This window comes from Euwallacea fornicatus, unplaced genomic scaffold (genome assembly GCF_040115645.1).
Source record: "Euwallacea fornicatus isolate EFF26 unplaced genomic scaffold, ASM4011564v1 scaffold_66, whole genome shotgun sequence".
Lineage (NCBI taxonomy): Eukaryota > Metazoa > Arthropoda > Insecta > Coleoptera > Curculionidae > Euwallacea > Euwallacea fornicatus.
This window is the reverse complement of record NW_027096034.1, coordinates 63,145-81,014: the sequence shown is the minus strand read 5'-3', so window position 1 is coordinate 81,014 and position 17,870 is coordinate 63,145.

Genomic DNA, 17,870 nt, shown 5'->3' with positions numbered 1-17,870 from the left:
CGTCGAGCTGATTAATTGGACACTTTCTTTAACAAATTTGATACTCATTTGCCGAAATTATCGAGCTTCAAAATCTGAAAAGTCAAAAAAGTTGTGTGTTGAACACATAAAGTACCATTTTTCTTGGAAATGCAACAAGATGCAATCATGATGTGTTGTGACATCTTCAAAATCTCGTCGAGCTGATTAATTGGACACTTTCTTTAACAAATTTGATACTCATTTGCCGAAATTATCGAGCTTCAAAATCTGAAAAGTCAAAAAAGTTTTGTGTTGAACACATAAAGTACCGTTTTTCTTGGAAATGCAACAAGATGCAATCATGATGTGTTGTGACATCTTCAAAATCTCGTCGAGCTGATTAATTGGACACTTTCTTTAACAAATTTGATACTCATTTGCCGAAGTTATAGAGCTTCAAATTTTGAAAAGTCTCAAAAGTTGTGTGTTTGAGCACTTAAAGTACTATTTTTCTTGGAAATTCAACATCATGCAATCATGATGTGTTGTGACATCTTCAAAACCTCATTGAGCTGATTAATTGGACACTTTCTTTAACAATTTTGGTCCTCATTTGCCGAACTTATCGAGCTTCAAAATTTGAAAAGTCAAAAAAGTTCTTTGTTGAGCACGTAAAGTACTATTTTTCTTGGAAATTCAACAAGATGCAATCATGATGTGTTGTGACATCTTCAAAATCTCGTCGAGCTGATTAATTGGACACTTTCTTTAACAAATTTGGTCCTCATTTGCCGAACTTATCGAGCTTCAAAATTTGAAAAGTCAAAAAAGTTCTTTGTTGAGCACCTAAAGTACTATTTTTCTTGGAAATTCAACAAGATGCAATCATGATGTGTTGTGACATCTTCAAAATCTCGTCGAGCTGATTAATTGGACACTTTGTTTAACAAATTTGGTCCTCATTTGCCGAAATTATCGAGCTTCAAAATCTGAAAAGTCAAAAAAGTTGTGTGTTGAACACATAAAGTACCATTTTTCTTGGAAATGCAACAAGATGCAATCATGATGTGTTGTGACATCTTCAAAATCTCGTCGAGCTGATTAATTGGACACTTTCTTTAACAAATTTGGTCCTCATTTGCCGAACTTATCGAGCTTCAAAATTTGAAAAGTCAAAAAAGTTGTGTGTTGAACACATAAAGTACTATTTTTCTTGGAAATTCAACAAGATGCAATCATGATGTGTTGTGACATCTTCAAAATCTCGTCGAGCTGATTAATTGGACACTTTGTTTAACAAATTTGGTCCTCATTTGCCGAAATTATCGAGCTTCAAAATCTGAAAAGTCAAAAAAGTTGTGTGTTGAACACATAAAGTACCATTTTTCTTGGAAATGCAACAAGATGCAATCATGATGTGTTGTGACATCTTCAAAATCTCGTCGAGCTGATTAATTGGACACTTTCTTTAACAAATTTGGTCCTCATTTGCCGAACTTATCGAGCTTCAAAATTTGAAAAGTCAAAAAAGTTGTGTCTTTGAGCACCTAAAGTACTATTTTTCTTGGAAATTCAACAAGATGTAATCATGATGTGTTGTGACATCTTTAAAACCTCATTGAGCTGATTAATTGGACACTTTCTTTAACAATTTTGGTCCTCATTTGCCGAACTTATCGAGCTTCAAAATTTGAAAAGTCAAAAAAGTTCTTTGTTGAGCACGTAAAGTACTATTTTCTTGGAAATTCAACAAGATGCAATCATGATGTGTTGTGACATCTTCAAAATCTCGTCGAGCTGATTAATTGGACACTTTCTTTAACAAATTTGGTCCTCATTTGCCGAACTTATCGAGCTTCAAAATTTGAAAAGTCAAAAAAGTTGTGTCTTTGAGCACCTAAAGTACTATTTTTCTTGGAAATTCAACAAGATGCAATCATGATGTGTTGTGACATCTTTAAAACCTCATTGAGCTGATTAATTGGACACTTTCTTTAACAAATTTGGTCCTCATTTGCCGAACTTATCGAGCTTCAAAATTTGAAAAGTCAAAAAAGTTCTTTGTTGAGCACGTAAAGTACTATTTTTCTTGGAAATTCAACAAGATGTAATCATGATGTGTTGTGACATCTTTAAAACCTCATTGAGCTGATTAATTGGACACTTTCTTTAACAATTTTGGTCCTCATTTGCCGAACTTATCGAGCTTCAAAATTTGAAAAGTCAAAAAAGTTCTTTGTTGAGCTCGTAAAGTACTATTTTCCTTGGAAATTCAACAAAATGCAATCATGATGTGTTGTGACATCTTCAAAATCTCGTCGAGCTGATTAATTGGACACTTTCTTTAACAAATTTGGTCCTCATTTGCCGAACTTATCGAGCTTCAAAATTTGAAAAGTCAAAAAAGTTCTTTGTTGAGCACGTAAAGTACTATTTTTCTTGGAAATTCAACAAGATGCAATCATGATGTGTTGTGACATCTTCAAAATCTCGTCGAGCTGATTAATTGGACACTTTGTTTAACAAATTTGATCCTCATTTGCCGAAATTATCGAGCTTCAAAATCTGAAAAGTCAAAAAAGTTGTGTGTTGAACACATAAAGTACCATTTTTCTTGGAAATGCAACAAGATGCAATCATGATGTGTTGTGACATCTTCAAAATCTCGTCGAGCTGATTAATTGGACACTTTCTTTAACAAATTTGGTCCTCATTTGCCGAACTTATCGAGCTTCAAAATTTGAAAAGTCAAAAAAGTTGTGTCTTTGAGCACCTAAAGTACTATTTTTCTTGGAAATTCAACAAGATGCAATCATGATGTGTTGTGACATCTTTAAAACCTCATTGAGCTGATTAATTGGACACTTTCTTTAACAAATTTGGTCCTCATTTGCCGAACTTATCGAGCTTCAAAATTTGAAAAGTCAAAAAAGTTCTTTGTTGAGCACGTAAAGTACTATTTTTCTTGGAAATTCAACAAAATGCAATCATGATGTGTTGTGACATCTTCAAAATCTCGTCGAGCTGATTAATTGGACACTTTCTTTAACAAATTTGGTCCTCATTTGCCGAACTTATCGAGCTTCAAAATTTGAAAAGTCAAAAAAGTTGTGTGTTGAACACATAAAGTACTATTTTTCTTGGAAATTCAACAAGATGCAATCATGATGTGTTGTGACATCTTCAAAATCTCGTCGAGCTGATTAATTGGACACTTTGTTTAACAAATTTGGTCCTCATTTGCCGAAATTATCGAGCTTCAAAATCTGAAAAGTCAAAAAAGTTGTGTGTTGAACACATAAAGTACCATTTTTCTTGGAAATGCAACAAGATGCAATCATGATGTGTTGTGACATCTTCAAAATCTCGTCGAGCTGATTAATTGGACACTTTCTTTAACAAATTTGGTCCTCATTTGCCGAACTTATCGAGCTTCAAAATTTGAAAAGTCAAAAAAGTTCTTTGTTGAGCACGTAAAGTACTATTTTCTTGGAAATTCAACAAGATGCAATCATGATGTGTTGTGACATCTTCAAAATCTCGTCGAGCTGATTAATTGGACACTTTCTTTAACAAATTTGGTCCTCATTTGCCGAACTTATCGAGCTTCAAAATTTGAAAAGTCAAAAAAGTTGTGTCTTTGAGCACCTAAAGTACTATTTTTCTTGGAAATTCAACAAGATGCAATCATGATGTGTTGTGACATCTTTAAAACCTCATTGAGCTGATTAATTGGACACTTTCTTTAACAAATTTGGTCCTCATTTGCCGAACTTATCGAGCTTCAAAATTTGAAAAGTCAAAAAAGTTCTTTGTTGAGCACGTAAAGTACTATTCTTCTTGGAAATTCAACAAGATGTAATCATGATGTGTTGTGACATCTTTAAAACCTCATTGAGCTGATTAATTGGACACTTTCTTTAACAAATTTGGTCCTCATTTGCCGAACTTATCGAGCTTCAAAATTTGAAAAGTCAAAAAAGTTCTTTGTTGAGCACGTAAAGTACTATTTTCCTTGGAAATTCAACAAAATGCAATCATGATGTGTTGTGACATCTTCAAAATCTCGTCGAGCTGATTAATTGGACACTTTCTTTAACAAATTTGGTCCTCATTTGCCGAACTTATCGAGCTTCAAAATTTGAAAAGTCAAAAAAGTTGTGTCTTTGAGCACCTAAAGTACTATTTTTCTTGGAAATTCAACAAGATGCAATCATGATGTGTTGTGACATCTTTAAAACCTCATTGAGCTGATTAATTGGACACTTTCTTTAACAAATTTGGTCCTCATTTGCCGAACTTATCGAGCTTCAAAATTTGAAAAGTCAAAAAAGTTCTTTGTTGAGCACGTAAAGTACTATTTTCCTTGGAAATTCAACAAAATGCAATCATGATGTGTTGTGACATCTTCAAAATCTCGTCGAGCTGATTAATTGGACACTTTCTTTAACAAATTTGGTCCTCATTTGCCGAACTTATCGAGCTTCAAAATTTGAAAAGTCAAAAAAGTTCTTTGTTGAGCACGTAAAGTACTATTTTTCTTGGAAATTCAACAAAATGCAATCATGATGTGTTGTGACATCTTCAAAATCTCGTCAAGCTGATTAATTGGACACTTTCTTTAACAAATTTGGTCCTCATTTGCCGAACTTATCGAGCTTCAAAATTTGAAAAGTCAAAAAAGTTCTTTGTTGAGCACGTAAAGTACTATTTTTCTTGGAAATTCAACAAGATGCAATCATGATGTGTTGTGACATCTTCAAAATCTCGTTGAGCTGATTAATTGGACACTTTCTTTAACAAATTTGATACTCATTTGCCGAACTTATCGAGCTTCAAAATTTGAAAAGTCAAAAAAGTTCTTTGTTGAGCACGTAAAGTACTATTTTTCTTGGAAATTCAACAAGATGCAATCATGATGTGTTGTGACATCTTCAAAATCTCGTCGAGCTGATTAATTGGACACTTTCTTTAACAAATTTGGTCCTCATTTGCCGAACTTATCGAGCTTCAAAATTTGAAAAGTCAAAAAAGGTCTTTGTTGAGCACGTAAAGTACTATTTTTCTTGGAAATTCAACAAGATGCAATCATGATGTGTTGTGACATCTTCAAAATCTCGTCGAGCTGATTAATTGGACACTTTGTTTAACAAATTTGGTCCTCATTTGCCGAAATTATCGAGCTTCAAAATCTGAAAAGTCAAAAAAGTTGTGTGTTGAACACATAAAGTACTATTTTCCTTGGAAATTCAACAAGATGCAATCATGATGTGTTGTGACATCTTCAAAATCTCGTCGAGCTGATTAATTGGACACTTTCTTTAACAAATTTGATACTCATTTGCCGAAGTTATCGAGCTTCACAGTTTGAAAAGTCAAAAAAGTTGTGTGTTGAACACGTAAAGTACTATTTTTCTTGGAAATTCAACAAGATGCAATCATGATGTGTTGTGACATCTTCAAAATCTCGTCGAGCTGATTAATTGGACACTTTCTTTAACAAATTTGGTCCTCATTTGCCGAACTTATCGAGCTTCAAAATTTGAAAAGTCAAAAAAGTTGTGTCTTTGAGCACCTAAAGTACTATTTTTCTTGGAAATTCAACAAGATGCAATCATGATGTGTTGTGACATCTTTAAAACCTCATTGAGCTGATTAATTGGACACTTTCTTTAACAAATTTGGTCCTCATTTGCCGAACTTATCGAGTTTCAAAATTTGAAAAGTCAAAAAAGTTCTTTGTTGAGCACGTAAAGTACTATTTTTCTTGGAAATTCAACAAGATGCAATCATGATGTGTTGTGACATCTTCAAAATCTCGTTGAGCTGATTAATTGGACACTTTCTTTAACAAATTTGATACTCATTTGCCGAAGTTATAGAGCTTCAAATTTTGAAAAGTCTCAAAAGTTGTGTTTGAGCACTTAAAGTACTATTTTTCTTGGAAATTCAACATCATGCAATCATGATGTGTTGTGACATCTTCAAAATCTCGTCGAGCTGATTAATTGGACACTTTCTTTAACAAATTTGGTCCTTATTTGCCGAACTTATCGAGCTTCAAAATTTGAAAAGTCAAAAAAGTTCTTTGTTGAGCACGTAAAGTACTATTTTTCTTGGAAATTCAACAAGATGCAATCATGATGTGTTGTGACATCTTCAAAATCTCGTCGAGCTGATTAATTGGACACTTTCTTTAACAAATTTGGTCCTCATTTGCCGAACTTATCGAGCTTCAAAATTTGAAAAGTCAAAAAAGTTCTTTGTTGAGCACGTAAAGTACTATTTTTCTTGGAAATTCAACAAGATGCAATCATGATGTGTTGTGACATCTTCAAAATCTCGTCGAGCTGATTAATTGGACACTTTGTTTAACAAATTTGGTCCTCATTTGCCGAAATTATCGAGCTTCAAAATCTGAAAAGTCAAAAAAGTTGTGTGTTGAACACATAAAGTACCATTTTTCTTGGAAATGCAACAAGATGCAATCATGATGTGTTGTGACATCTTCAAAATCTCGTCGAGCTGATTAATTGGACACTTTCTTTAACAAATTTGGTCCTCATTTGCCGAACTTATCGAGCTTCAAAATTTGAAAAGTCAAAAAAGTTGTGTGTTGAACACATAAAGTACTATTTTTCTTGGAAATTCAACAAGATGCAATCATGATGTGTTGTGACATCTTCAAAATCTCGTCGAGCTGATTAATTGGACACTTTGTTTAACAAATTTGGTCCTCATTTGCCGAACTTATCGAGCTTCAAAATTTGAAAAGTCAAAAAAGTTCTTTGTTGAGCACGTAAAGTACTATTTTTCTTGGAAATTCAACAAGATGTAATCATGATGTGTTGTGACATCTTTAAAACCTCATTGAGCTGATTAATTGGACACTTTCTTTAACAATTTTGGTCCTCATTTGCCGAACTTATCGAGCTTCAAAATTTGAAAAGTCAAAAAAGTTCTTTGTTGAGCACGTAAAGTACTATTTTCCTTGGAAATTCAACAAAATGCAATCATGATGTGTTGTGACATCTTCAAAATCTCGTCGAGCTGATTAATTGGACACTTTCTTTAACAAATTTGGTCCTCATTTGCCGAACTTATCGAGCTTCAAAATTTGAAAAGTCAAAAAAGTTGTGTCTTTGAGCACCTAAAGTACTATTTTTCTTGGAAATTCAACAAGATGCAATCATGATGTGTTGTGACATCTTTAAAACCTCATTGAGCTGATTAATTGGACACTTTCTTTAACAAATTTGGTCCTCATTAGCCGAACTTATCGAGCTTCAAAATTTGAAAAGTCAAAAAAGTTCTTTGTTGAGCACGTAAAGTACTATTTTTCTTGGAAATTCAACAAAATGCAATCATGATGTGTTGTGACATCTTCAAAATCTCGTCGAGCTGATTAATTGGACACTTTCTTTAACAAATTTGGTCCTCATTTGCCGAACTTATCGAGCTTCAAAATTTGAAAAGTCAAAAAAGTTGTGTCTTTGAGCACCTAAAGTACTATTTTTCTTGGAAATTCAACAAGATGCAATCATGATGTGTTGTGACATCTTTAAAACCTCATTGAGCTGATTAATTGGACACTTTCTTTAACAAATTTGGTCCTCATTTGCCGAACTTATCGAGCTTCAAAATTTGAAAAGTCAAAAAAGTTCTTTGTTGAGCACGTAAAGTACTATTTTTCTTGGAAATGCAACAAGATGCAATCATGATGTGTTGTGACATCTTCAAAATCTCGTCGAGCTGATTAATTGGACACTTTCTTTAACAAATTTGGTCCTCATTTGCCGAACTTATCGAGCTTCAAAATTTGAAAAGTCAAAAAAGTTGTGTGTTGAACACATAAAGTACTATTTTTCTTGGAAATTCAACAAGATGCAATCATGATGTGTTGTGACATCTTCAAAATCTCGTCGAGCTGATTAATTGGACACTTTGTTTAACAAATTTGGTCCTCATTTGCCGAAATTATCGAGCTTCAAAATCTGAAAAGTCAAAAAAGTTGTGTGTTGAACACATAAAGTACCATTTTTCTTGGAAATGCAACAAGATGCAATCATGATGTGTTGTGACATCTTGAAAATCTCGTCGAGCTGATTAATTGGACACTTTCTTTAACAAATTTGGTCCTCATTTGCCGAACTTATCGAGCTTCAAAATTTGAAAAGTCAAAAAAGTTCTTTGTTGAGCACGTAAAGTACTATTTTTCTTGGAAATTCAACAAGATGCAATCATGATGTGTTGTGACATCTTTAAAACCTCATTGAGCTGATTAATTGGACACTTTCTTTAACAAATTTGGTCCTCATTTGCCGAACTTATCGAGCTTCAAAATTTGAAAAGTCAAAAAAGTTCTTTGTTGAGCACGTAAAGTACTATTTTTCTTGGAAATTCAGCAAAATGCAATCATGATGTGTTGTGACATCTTCAAAATCTCGTCGAGCTGATTAATTGGACACTTTCTTTAACAAATTTGGTCCTCATTTGCCGAACTTATCGAGCTTCAAAATTTGAAAAGTCAAAAAAGTTCTTTGTTGAGCACGTAAAGTACTATTTTTCTTGGAAATTCAACAAGATGCAATCATGATGTGTTGTGACATCTTCAAAATCTCGTTGAGCTGATTAATTGGACACTTTCTTTAACAAATTTGATACTCATTTGCCGAACTTATCGAGCTTCAAAATTTGAAAAGTCAAAAAAGTTCTTTGTTGAGCACGTAAAGTACTATTTTTCTTGGAAATTCAACAAGATGCAATCATGATGTGTTGTGACATCTTCAAAATCTCGTCGAGCTGATTAATTGGACACTTTGTTTAACAAATTTGGTCCTCATTTGCCGAACTTATCGAGCTTCAAAATTTGAAAAGTCAAAAAAGTTCTTTGTTGAGCACGTAAAGTACTATTTTTCTTGGAAATTCAGTAAAATGCAATCATGATGTGTTGTGACATCTTCAAAATCTCGTCGAGCTGGTTAATTGGACACTTTCTTTAACAAATTTGATACTCATTTGCCGAAGTTATAGAGCTTCAAATTTTGAAAAGTCTCAAAAGTTGTGTGTTTGAGCACTTAAAGTACTATTTTTCTTGGAAATTCAACATCATGCAATCATGATGTGTTGTGACATCTTCAAAATCTCGTCGAGCTGATTAATTGGACACTTTGTTTAACAAATTTGATCCTCATTTGCCGAAGTTATAGAGCTTCAAATTTTGAAAAGTCAAAAAAGTTCTTTGTTGAGCACGTAAAGTACTATTTTTCTTGGAAATTCAACAAGATGCAATCATGATGTGTTGTGACATCTTCAAAATCTCGTCGAGCTGATTAATTGGACACTTTCTTTAACAAATTTGATACTCATTTGCCGAAGTTATAGAGCTTCAAATTTTGAAAAGTCTCAAAAGTTGTGTGTTTGAGCACTTAAAGTACTATTTTTCTTGGAAATTCAACATCATGCAATCATGATGTGTTGTGACATCTTCAAAATCTCGTCGAGCTGATTAATTGGACACTTTCTTTAACAAATTTGATACTCATTTGCCGAAATTATCGAGCTTCAAAATCTGAAAAGTCAAAAAAGTTGTGTGTTGAACACATAAAGTACCATTTTTCTTGGAAATGCAACAAGATGCAATCATGATGTGTTGTGACATCTTTAAAACCTCATTGAGCTGATTAATTGGACACTTTCTTTAACAAATTTGGTCCTCATTTGCCGAAGTTATAGAGCTTCAAAATTTGAAAAGTCAAAAAAGTTCTTTGTTGAGCACGTAAAGTACTATTTTTCTTGGAAATTCAACAAGATGCAATCATGATGTGTTGTGACATCTTCAAAATCTCGTCGAGCTGATTAATTGGACACTTTCTTTAACAAATTTGATACTCATTTGCCGAAGTTATAGAGCTTCAAATTTTGAAAAGTCTCAAAAGTTGTGTGTTTGAGTACTTAAAGTACTATTTTTCTTGGAAATTCAACATCATGCAATCATGATGTGTTGTGACATCTTCAAAATCTCGTCGAGCTGATTAATTGGACACTTTCTTTAACAAATTTGATACTCATTTGCCGAAATTATCGAGCTTCAAAATCTGAAAAGTCAAAAAAGTTGTGTGTTGAACACATAAAGTACCATTTTTCTTGGAAATGCAACAAGATGCAATCATGATGTGTTGTGACATCTTCAAAATCTCGATGAGCTGATTAATTGGACACTTTGTTTAACAAATTTGGTCCTCATTTGCCGATCTTATCGAGCTTCAAAATCTGAAAAGTCAAAAAAGTTGTGTGTTTGAGAAATTAAAGTACTATTTTTCTTGGAAATTCAACAAGATGCAATCATGATGTGTTGTGACATCTTCAAAATCTCGTCGAGCTGATTAATTGGACACTTTGTTTAACAAATTTGGTCCTCATTTGCCGAAATTATCGAGCTTCAAAATCTGAAAAGTCAAAAAAGTTGTGTGTTGAACACATAAAGTACCATTTTTCTTGGAAATGCAACAAGATGCAATCATGATGTGTTGTGACATCTTCAAAATCTCGATGAGCTGATTAATTGGACACTTTGTTTAACAAATTTGGTCCTCATTTGCCCAAATTATCGAGCTTCAAAATCTGAAAAGTCAAAAAAGTTGTGTGTTGAACACATAAAGTACCGTTTTTCTTGGAAATGCAACAAGATGCAATCATGATGTGTTGTGACATCTTCAAAATCTCGTCGAGCTGATTAATTGGACACTTTCTTTAACAAATTTGATACTCATTTGCCGAAGTTATAGAGCTTCAAATTTTGAAAAGTCTCAAAAGTTGTGTGTTTGAGCACTTAAAGTACTATTTTTCTTGGAAATTCAACATCATGCAATCATGATGTGTTGTGACATCTTCAAAATCTCGTCGAGCTGATTAATTGGACACTTTCTTTAACAAATTTGGTCCTCATTTGCCGAACTTATCGAGCTTCAAAATTTGAAAAGTCAAAAAAGATCTTTGTTGAGCACGTAAAGTACTATTTTTCTTGGAAATTCAACAAGATGCAATCATGATGTGTTGTGACATCTTTAAAACCTCATTGAGCTGATTAATTGGACACTTTCTTTAACAAATTTGGTCCTCATTTGCCGAACTTATCGAGCTTCAAAATTTGAAAAGTCAAAAAAGTTCTTTGTTGAGCACGTAAAGTACTATTTTTCTTGGAAATTCAACAAGATGCAATCATGATGTGTTGTGACATCTTTAAAACCTCATTGAGCTGATTAATTGGACACTTTCTTTAACAAATTTGGTCCTCATTTGCCGAACTTATCGAGCTTCAAAATTTGAAAAGTCAAAAAAGTTCTTTGTTGAGCACGTAAAGTACTATTTTTCTTGGAAATTCAACAAGATGCAATCATGATGTGTTGTGACATCTTCAAAATCTCGTCGAGCTGATTAATTGGACACTTTCTTTAACAAATTTGGTCCTCATTTGCCGAACTTATCGAGCTTCAAAATTTGAAAAGTCAAAAAAGTTCTTTGTTGAGCACGTAAAGTACTATTTTTCTTGGAAATTCAACAAGATGCAATCATGATGTGTTGTGACATCTTTAAAACCTCATTGAGCTGATTAATTGGACACTTTCTTTAACAAATTTGGTCCTCATTTGCCGAACTTATCGAGCTTCAAAATTTGAAAAGTCAAAAAAGTTCTTTGTTGAGCACGTAAAGTACTATTTTTCTTGGAAATTCAACAAGATGCAATCATGATGTGTTGTGACATCTTTAAAACCTCATTGAGCTGATTAATTGGACACTTTCTTTAACAAATTTGGTCCTCATTTGCCGAACTTATCGAGCTTCAAAATTTGAAAAGTCAAAAAAGTTCTTTGTTGAGCACGTAAAGTACTATTTTTCTTGGAAATTCAGCAAAATGCAATCATGATGTGTTGTGACATCTTCAAAATCTCGTTGAGCTGATTAATTGGACACTTTCTTTAACAAATTTGGTCCTCATTTGCCGAACTTATCGAGCTTCAAAATTTGAAAATTCAAAAAAGTTCTTTGTTGAGCACGTAAAGTACTATTTTTCTTGGAAATTCAACAAGATGCAATCATGATGTGTTGTGACATCTTCAAAATCTCGTCGAGCTGATTAATTGGACACTTTGTTTAACAAATTTGGTCCTCATTTGCCGAACTTATCGAGCTTCAAAATTTGAAAAGTCAAAAAAGTTCTTTGTTGAGCACGTAAAGTACTATTTTTCTTGGAAATTCAGTAAAATGCAATCATGATGTGTTGTGACATCTTCAAAATCTCGTCGAGCTGGTTAATTGGACACTTTCTTTAACAAATTTGATACTCATTTGCCGAAATTATCGAGCTTCAAAATCTGAAAAGTCAAAAAAGTTGTGTGTTGAACACATAAAGTACCATTTTTCTTGGAAATGCAACAAGATGCAATCATGATGTGTTGTGACATCTTTAAAACCTCATTGAGCTGATTAATTGGACACTTTCTTTAACAAATTTGGTCCTCATTTGCCGAAGTTATAGAGCTTCAAAATTTGAAAAGTCAAAAAAGTTCTTTGTTGAGCACGTAAAGTACTATTTTTCTTGGAAATTCAACAAGATGCAATCATGATGTGTTGTGACATCTTCAAAATCTCGTCGAGCTGATTAATTGGACACTTTCTTTAACAAATTTGATACTCATTTGCCGAAGTTATAGAGCTTCAAATTTTGAAAAGTCTCAAAAGTTGTGTGTTTGAGCACTTAAAGTACTATTTTTCTTGGAAATTCAACATCATGCAATCATGATGTGTTGTGACATCTTCAAAATCTCGTCGAGCTGATTAATTGGACACTTTCTTTAACAAATTTGATACTCATTTGCCGAAATTATCGAGCTTCAAAATCTGAAAAGTCAAAAAAGTTGTGTGTTGAACACATAAAGTACCATTTTTCTTGGAAATGCAACAAGATGCAATCATGATGTGTTGTGACATCTTCAAAATCTCGATGAGCTGATTAATTGGACACTTTGTTTAACAAATTTGGTCCTCATTTGCCGAACTTATCGAGCTTCAAAATCTGAAAAGTCAAAAAAGTTGTGTGTTTGAGAAATTAAAGTACTATTTTTCTTGGAAATTCAACAAGATGCAATCATGATGTGTTGTGACATCTTCAAAATCTCGTCGAGCTGATTAATTGGACACTTTCTTTAACAAATTTGGTCCTCATTTGCCGAACTTATCGAGCTTCAAAATTTGAAAAGTCAAAAAAGTTCTTTGTTGAGCACGTAAAGTACTATTTTTCTTGGAAATTCAACAAGATGCAATCATGATGTGTTGTGACATCTTTAAAACCTCATTGAGCTGATTAATTGGACACTTTCTTTAACAAATTTGGTCCTCATTTGCCGAACTTATCGAGCTTCAAAATTTGAAAAGTCAAAAAAGTTCTTTGTTGAGCACGTAAAGTACTATTTTTCTTGGAAATTCAACAAGATGCAATCATGATGTGTTGTGACATCTTCAAAATCTCGTTGAGCTGATTAATTGGACACTTTCTTTAACAAATTTGATACTCATTTGCCGAACTTATCGAGCTTCAAAATTTGAAAAGTCAAAAAAGTTCTTTGTTGAGCACGTAAAGTACTATTTTTCTTGGAAATTCAACAAGATGCAATCATGATGTGTTGTGACATCTTCAAAATCTCGTCGAGCTGATTAATTGGACACTTTGTTTAACAAATTTGGTCCTCATTTGCCGAACTTATCGAGCTTCAAAATTTGAAAAGTCAAAAAAGTTCTTTGTTGAGCACGTAAAGTACTATTTTTCTTGGAAATTCAACAAGATGCAATCATGATGTGTTGTGACATCTTCAAAATCTCGTTGAGCTGATTAATTGGACACTTTCTTTAACAAATTTGATACTCATTTGCCGAACTTATCGAGCTTCAAAATTTGAAAAGTCAAAAAAGTTCTTTGTTGAGCACGTAAAGTACTATTTTTCTTGGAAATTCAACAAGATGCAATCATGATGTGTTGTGACATCTTCAAAATCTCGTCGAGCTGATTAATTGGACACTTTGTTTAACAAATTTGGTCCTCATTTGCCGAACTTATCGAGCTTCAAAATTTGAAAAGTCAAAAAAGTTCTTTGTTGAGCACGTAAAGTACTATTTTTCTTGGAAATTCAGTAAAATGCAATCATGATGTGTTGTGACATCTTTAAAATCTCGTCGAGCTGGTTAATTGGACACTTTCTTTAACAAATTTGATACTCATTTGCCGAAGTTATAGAGCTTCAAATTTTGAAAAGTCTCAAAAGTTGTGTGTTTGAGCACTTAAAGTACTATTTTTCTTGGAAATTCAACATCATGCAATCATGATGTGTTGTGACATCTTCAAAATCTCGTCGAGCTGATTAATTGGACACTTTGTTTAACAAATTTGGTCCTCATTTGCCGAAGTTATAGAGCTTCAAATTTTGAAAAGTCAAAAAAGTTCTTTGTTGAGCACGTAAAGTACTATTTTTCTTGGAAATTCAACAAGATGCAATCATGATGTGTTGTGACATCTTCAAAATCTCGTCGAGCTGATTAATTGGACACTTTCTTTAACAAATTTGATACTCATTTGCCGAAGTTATAGAGCTTCAAATTTTGAAAAGTCTCAAAAGTTGTGTGTTTGAGCACTTAAAGTACTATTTTTCTTGGAAATTCAACATCATGCAATCATGATGTGTTGTGACATCTTCAAAATCTCGTCGAGCTGATTAATTGGACACTTTGTTTAACAAATTTGGTCCTCATTTGCCGAAGTTATAGAGCTTCAAATTTTGAAAAGTCAAAAAAGTTCTTTGTTGAGCACGTAAAGTACTATTTTTCTTGGAAATTCAACAAGATGCAATCATGATGTGTTGTGACTTCTTCAAAATCTCGTCGAGCTGATTAATTGGACACTTTCTTTAACAAATTTGATACTCATTTGCCGAAGTTATAGAGCTTCAAATTTTGAAAAGTCTCAAAAGTTGTGTGTTTGAGCACTTAAAGTACTATTTTTCTTGGAAATTCAACATCATGCAATCATGATGTGTTGTGACATCTTCAAAATCTCGTCGAGCTGATTAATTGGACACTTTCTTTAACAAATTTGATACTCATTTGCCGAAATTATCGAGCTTCAAAATCTGAAAAGTCAAAAAAGTTGTGTGTTGAACACATAAAGTACCATTTTTCTTGGAAATGCAACAAGATGCAATCATGATGTGTTGTGACATCTTCAAAATCTCGATGAGCTGATTAATTGGACACTTTGTTTAACAAATTTGGTCCTCATTTGCCGAACTTATCGAGCTTCAAAATCTGAAAAGTCAAAAAAGTTGTGTGTTGAACACATAAAGTACCGTTTTTCTTGGAAATGCAACAAGATGCAATCATGATGTTTTGTGACATCTTCAAAATCTCGTCGAGCTGATTAATTGGACACTTTCTTTAACAAATTTGATACTCATTTGCCGAAGTTATAGAGCTTCAAATTTTGAAAAGTCTCAAAAGTTGTGTGTTTGAGCACTTAAAGTACTATTTTTCTTGGAAATTCAACATCATGCAATCATGATGTGTTGTGACATCTTCAAAATCTCGTCGAGCTGATTAATTGGACACTTTGTTTAACAAATTTGGTCCTCATTTGCCGAAATTATCGAGCTTCAAAATCTGAAAAGTCAAAAAAGTTGTGTGTTGAACACATAAAGTACCATTTTTCTTGGAAATGCAACAAGATGCAATCATGATGTGTTGTGACATCTTCAAAATCTCGTCGAGCTGATTAATTGGACACTTTCTTTAACAAATTTGATACTCATTTGCCGCGGTTATAGAGCTTCAAATTTTGAAAAGTCAAAAAAGTTCTTTGTTGAGCACGTAAAGTACTATTTTTCTTGGAAATTCAACAAGATGCAATCATGATGTGTTGTGACATCTTCAAAATCTCGTCGAGCTGATTAATTGGACACTTTCTTTAACAAATTTGATACTCATTTGCCGAAATTATCGAGCTTCAAAATCTGAAAAGTCAAAAAAGTTGTGTGTTGAACACATAAAGTACCATTTTTCTTGGAAATGCAACAAGATGCAATCATGATGTGTTGTGACATCTTCAAAATCTCGTCGAGCTGATTAATTGGACACTTTCTTTAACAAATTTGATACTCATTTGCCGAAATTATCGAGCTTCAAAATCTGAAAAGTCAAAAAAGTTTTGTGTTGAACACATAAAGTACCGTTTTTCTTGGAAATGCAACAAGATGCAATCATGATGTGTTGTGACATCTTCAAAATCTCGTCGAGCTGATTAATTGGACACTTTCTTTAACAAATTTGATACTCATTTGCCGAAGTTATAGAGCTTCAAATTTTGAAAAGTCTCAAAAGTTGTGTGTTTGAGCACTTAAAGTACTATTTTTCTTGGAAATTCAACATCATGCAATCATGATGTGTTGTGACATCTTCAAAACCTCATTGAGCTGATTAATTGGACACTTTCTTTAACAATTTTGGTCCTCATTTGCCGAACTTATCGAGCTTCAAAATTTGAAAAGTCAAAAAAGTTCTTTGTTGAGCACGTAAAGTACTATTTTTCTTGGAAATTCAACAAGATGCAATCATGATGTGTTGTGACATCTTCAAAATCTCGTCGAGCTGATTAATTGGACACTTTCTTTAACAAATTTGGTCCTCATTTGCCGAACTTATCGAGCTTCAAAATTTGAAAAGTCAAAAAAGTTCTTTGTTGAGCACCTAAAGTACTATTTTTCTTGGAAATTCAACAAGATGCAATCATGATGTGTTGTGACATCTTCAAAATCTCGTCGAGCTGATTAATTGGACACTTTGTTTAACAAATTTGGTCCTCATTTGCCGAAATTATCGAGCTTCAAAATCTGAAAAGTCAAAAAAGTTGTGTGTTGAACACATAAAGTACCATTTTTCTTGGAAATGCAACAAGATGCAATCATGATGTGTTGTGACATCTTCAAAATCTCGTCGAGCTGATTAATTGGACACTTTCTTTAACAAATTTGGTCCTCATTTGCCGAACTTATCGAGCTTCAAAATTTGAAAAGTCAAAAAAGTTGTGTGTTGAACACATAAAGTACTATTTTTCTTGGAAATTCAACAAGATGCAATCATGATGTGTTGTGACATCTTCAAAATCTCGTCGAGCTGATTAATTGGACACTTTGTTTAACAAATTTGGTCCTCATTTGCCGAAATTATCGAGCTTCAAAATCTGAAAAGTCAAAAAAGTTGTGTGTTGAACACATAAAGTACCATTTTTCTTGGAAATGCAACAAGATGCAATCATGATGTGTTGTGACATCTTCAAAATCTCGTCGAGCTGATTAATTGGACACTTTCTTTAACAAATTTGGTCCTCATTTGCCGAACTTATCGAGCTTCAAAATTTGAAAAGTCAAAAAAGTTGTGTCTTTGAGCACCTAAAGTACTATTTTTCTTGGAAATTCAACAAGATGTAATCATGATGTGTTGTGACATCTTTAAAACCTCATTGAGCTGATTAATTGGACACTTTCTTTAACAATTTTGGTCCTCATTTGCCGAACTTATCGAGCTTCAAAATTTGAAAAGTCAAAAAAGTTCTTTGTTGAGCACGTAAAGTACTATTTTCTTGGAAATTCAACAAAATGCAATCATGATGTGTTGTGACATCTTCAAAATCTCGTCGAGCTGATTAATTGGACACTTTCTTTAACAAATTTGGTCCTCATTTGCCGAACTTATCGAGCTTCAAAATTTGAAAAGTCAAAAAAGTTGTGTCTTTGAGCACCTAAAGTACTATTTTTCTTGGAAATTCAACAAGATGCAATCATGATGTGTTGTGACATCTTTAAAACCTC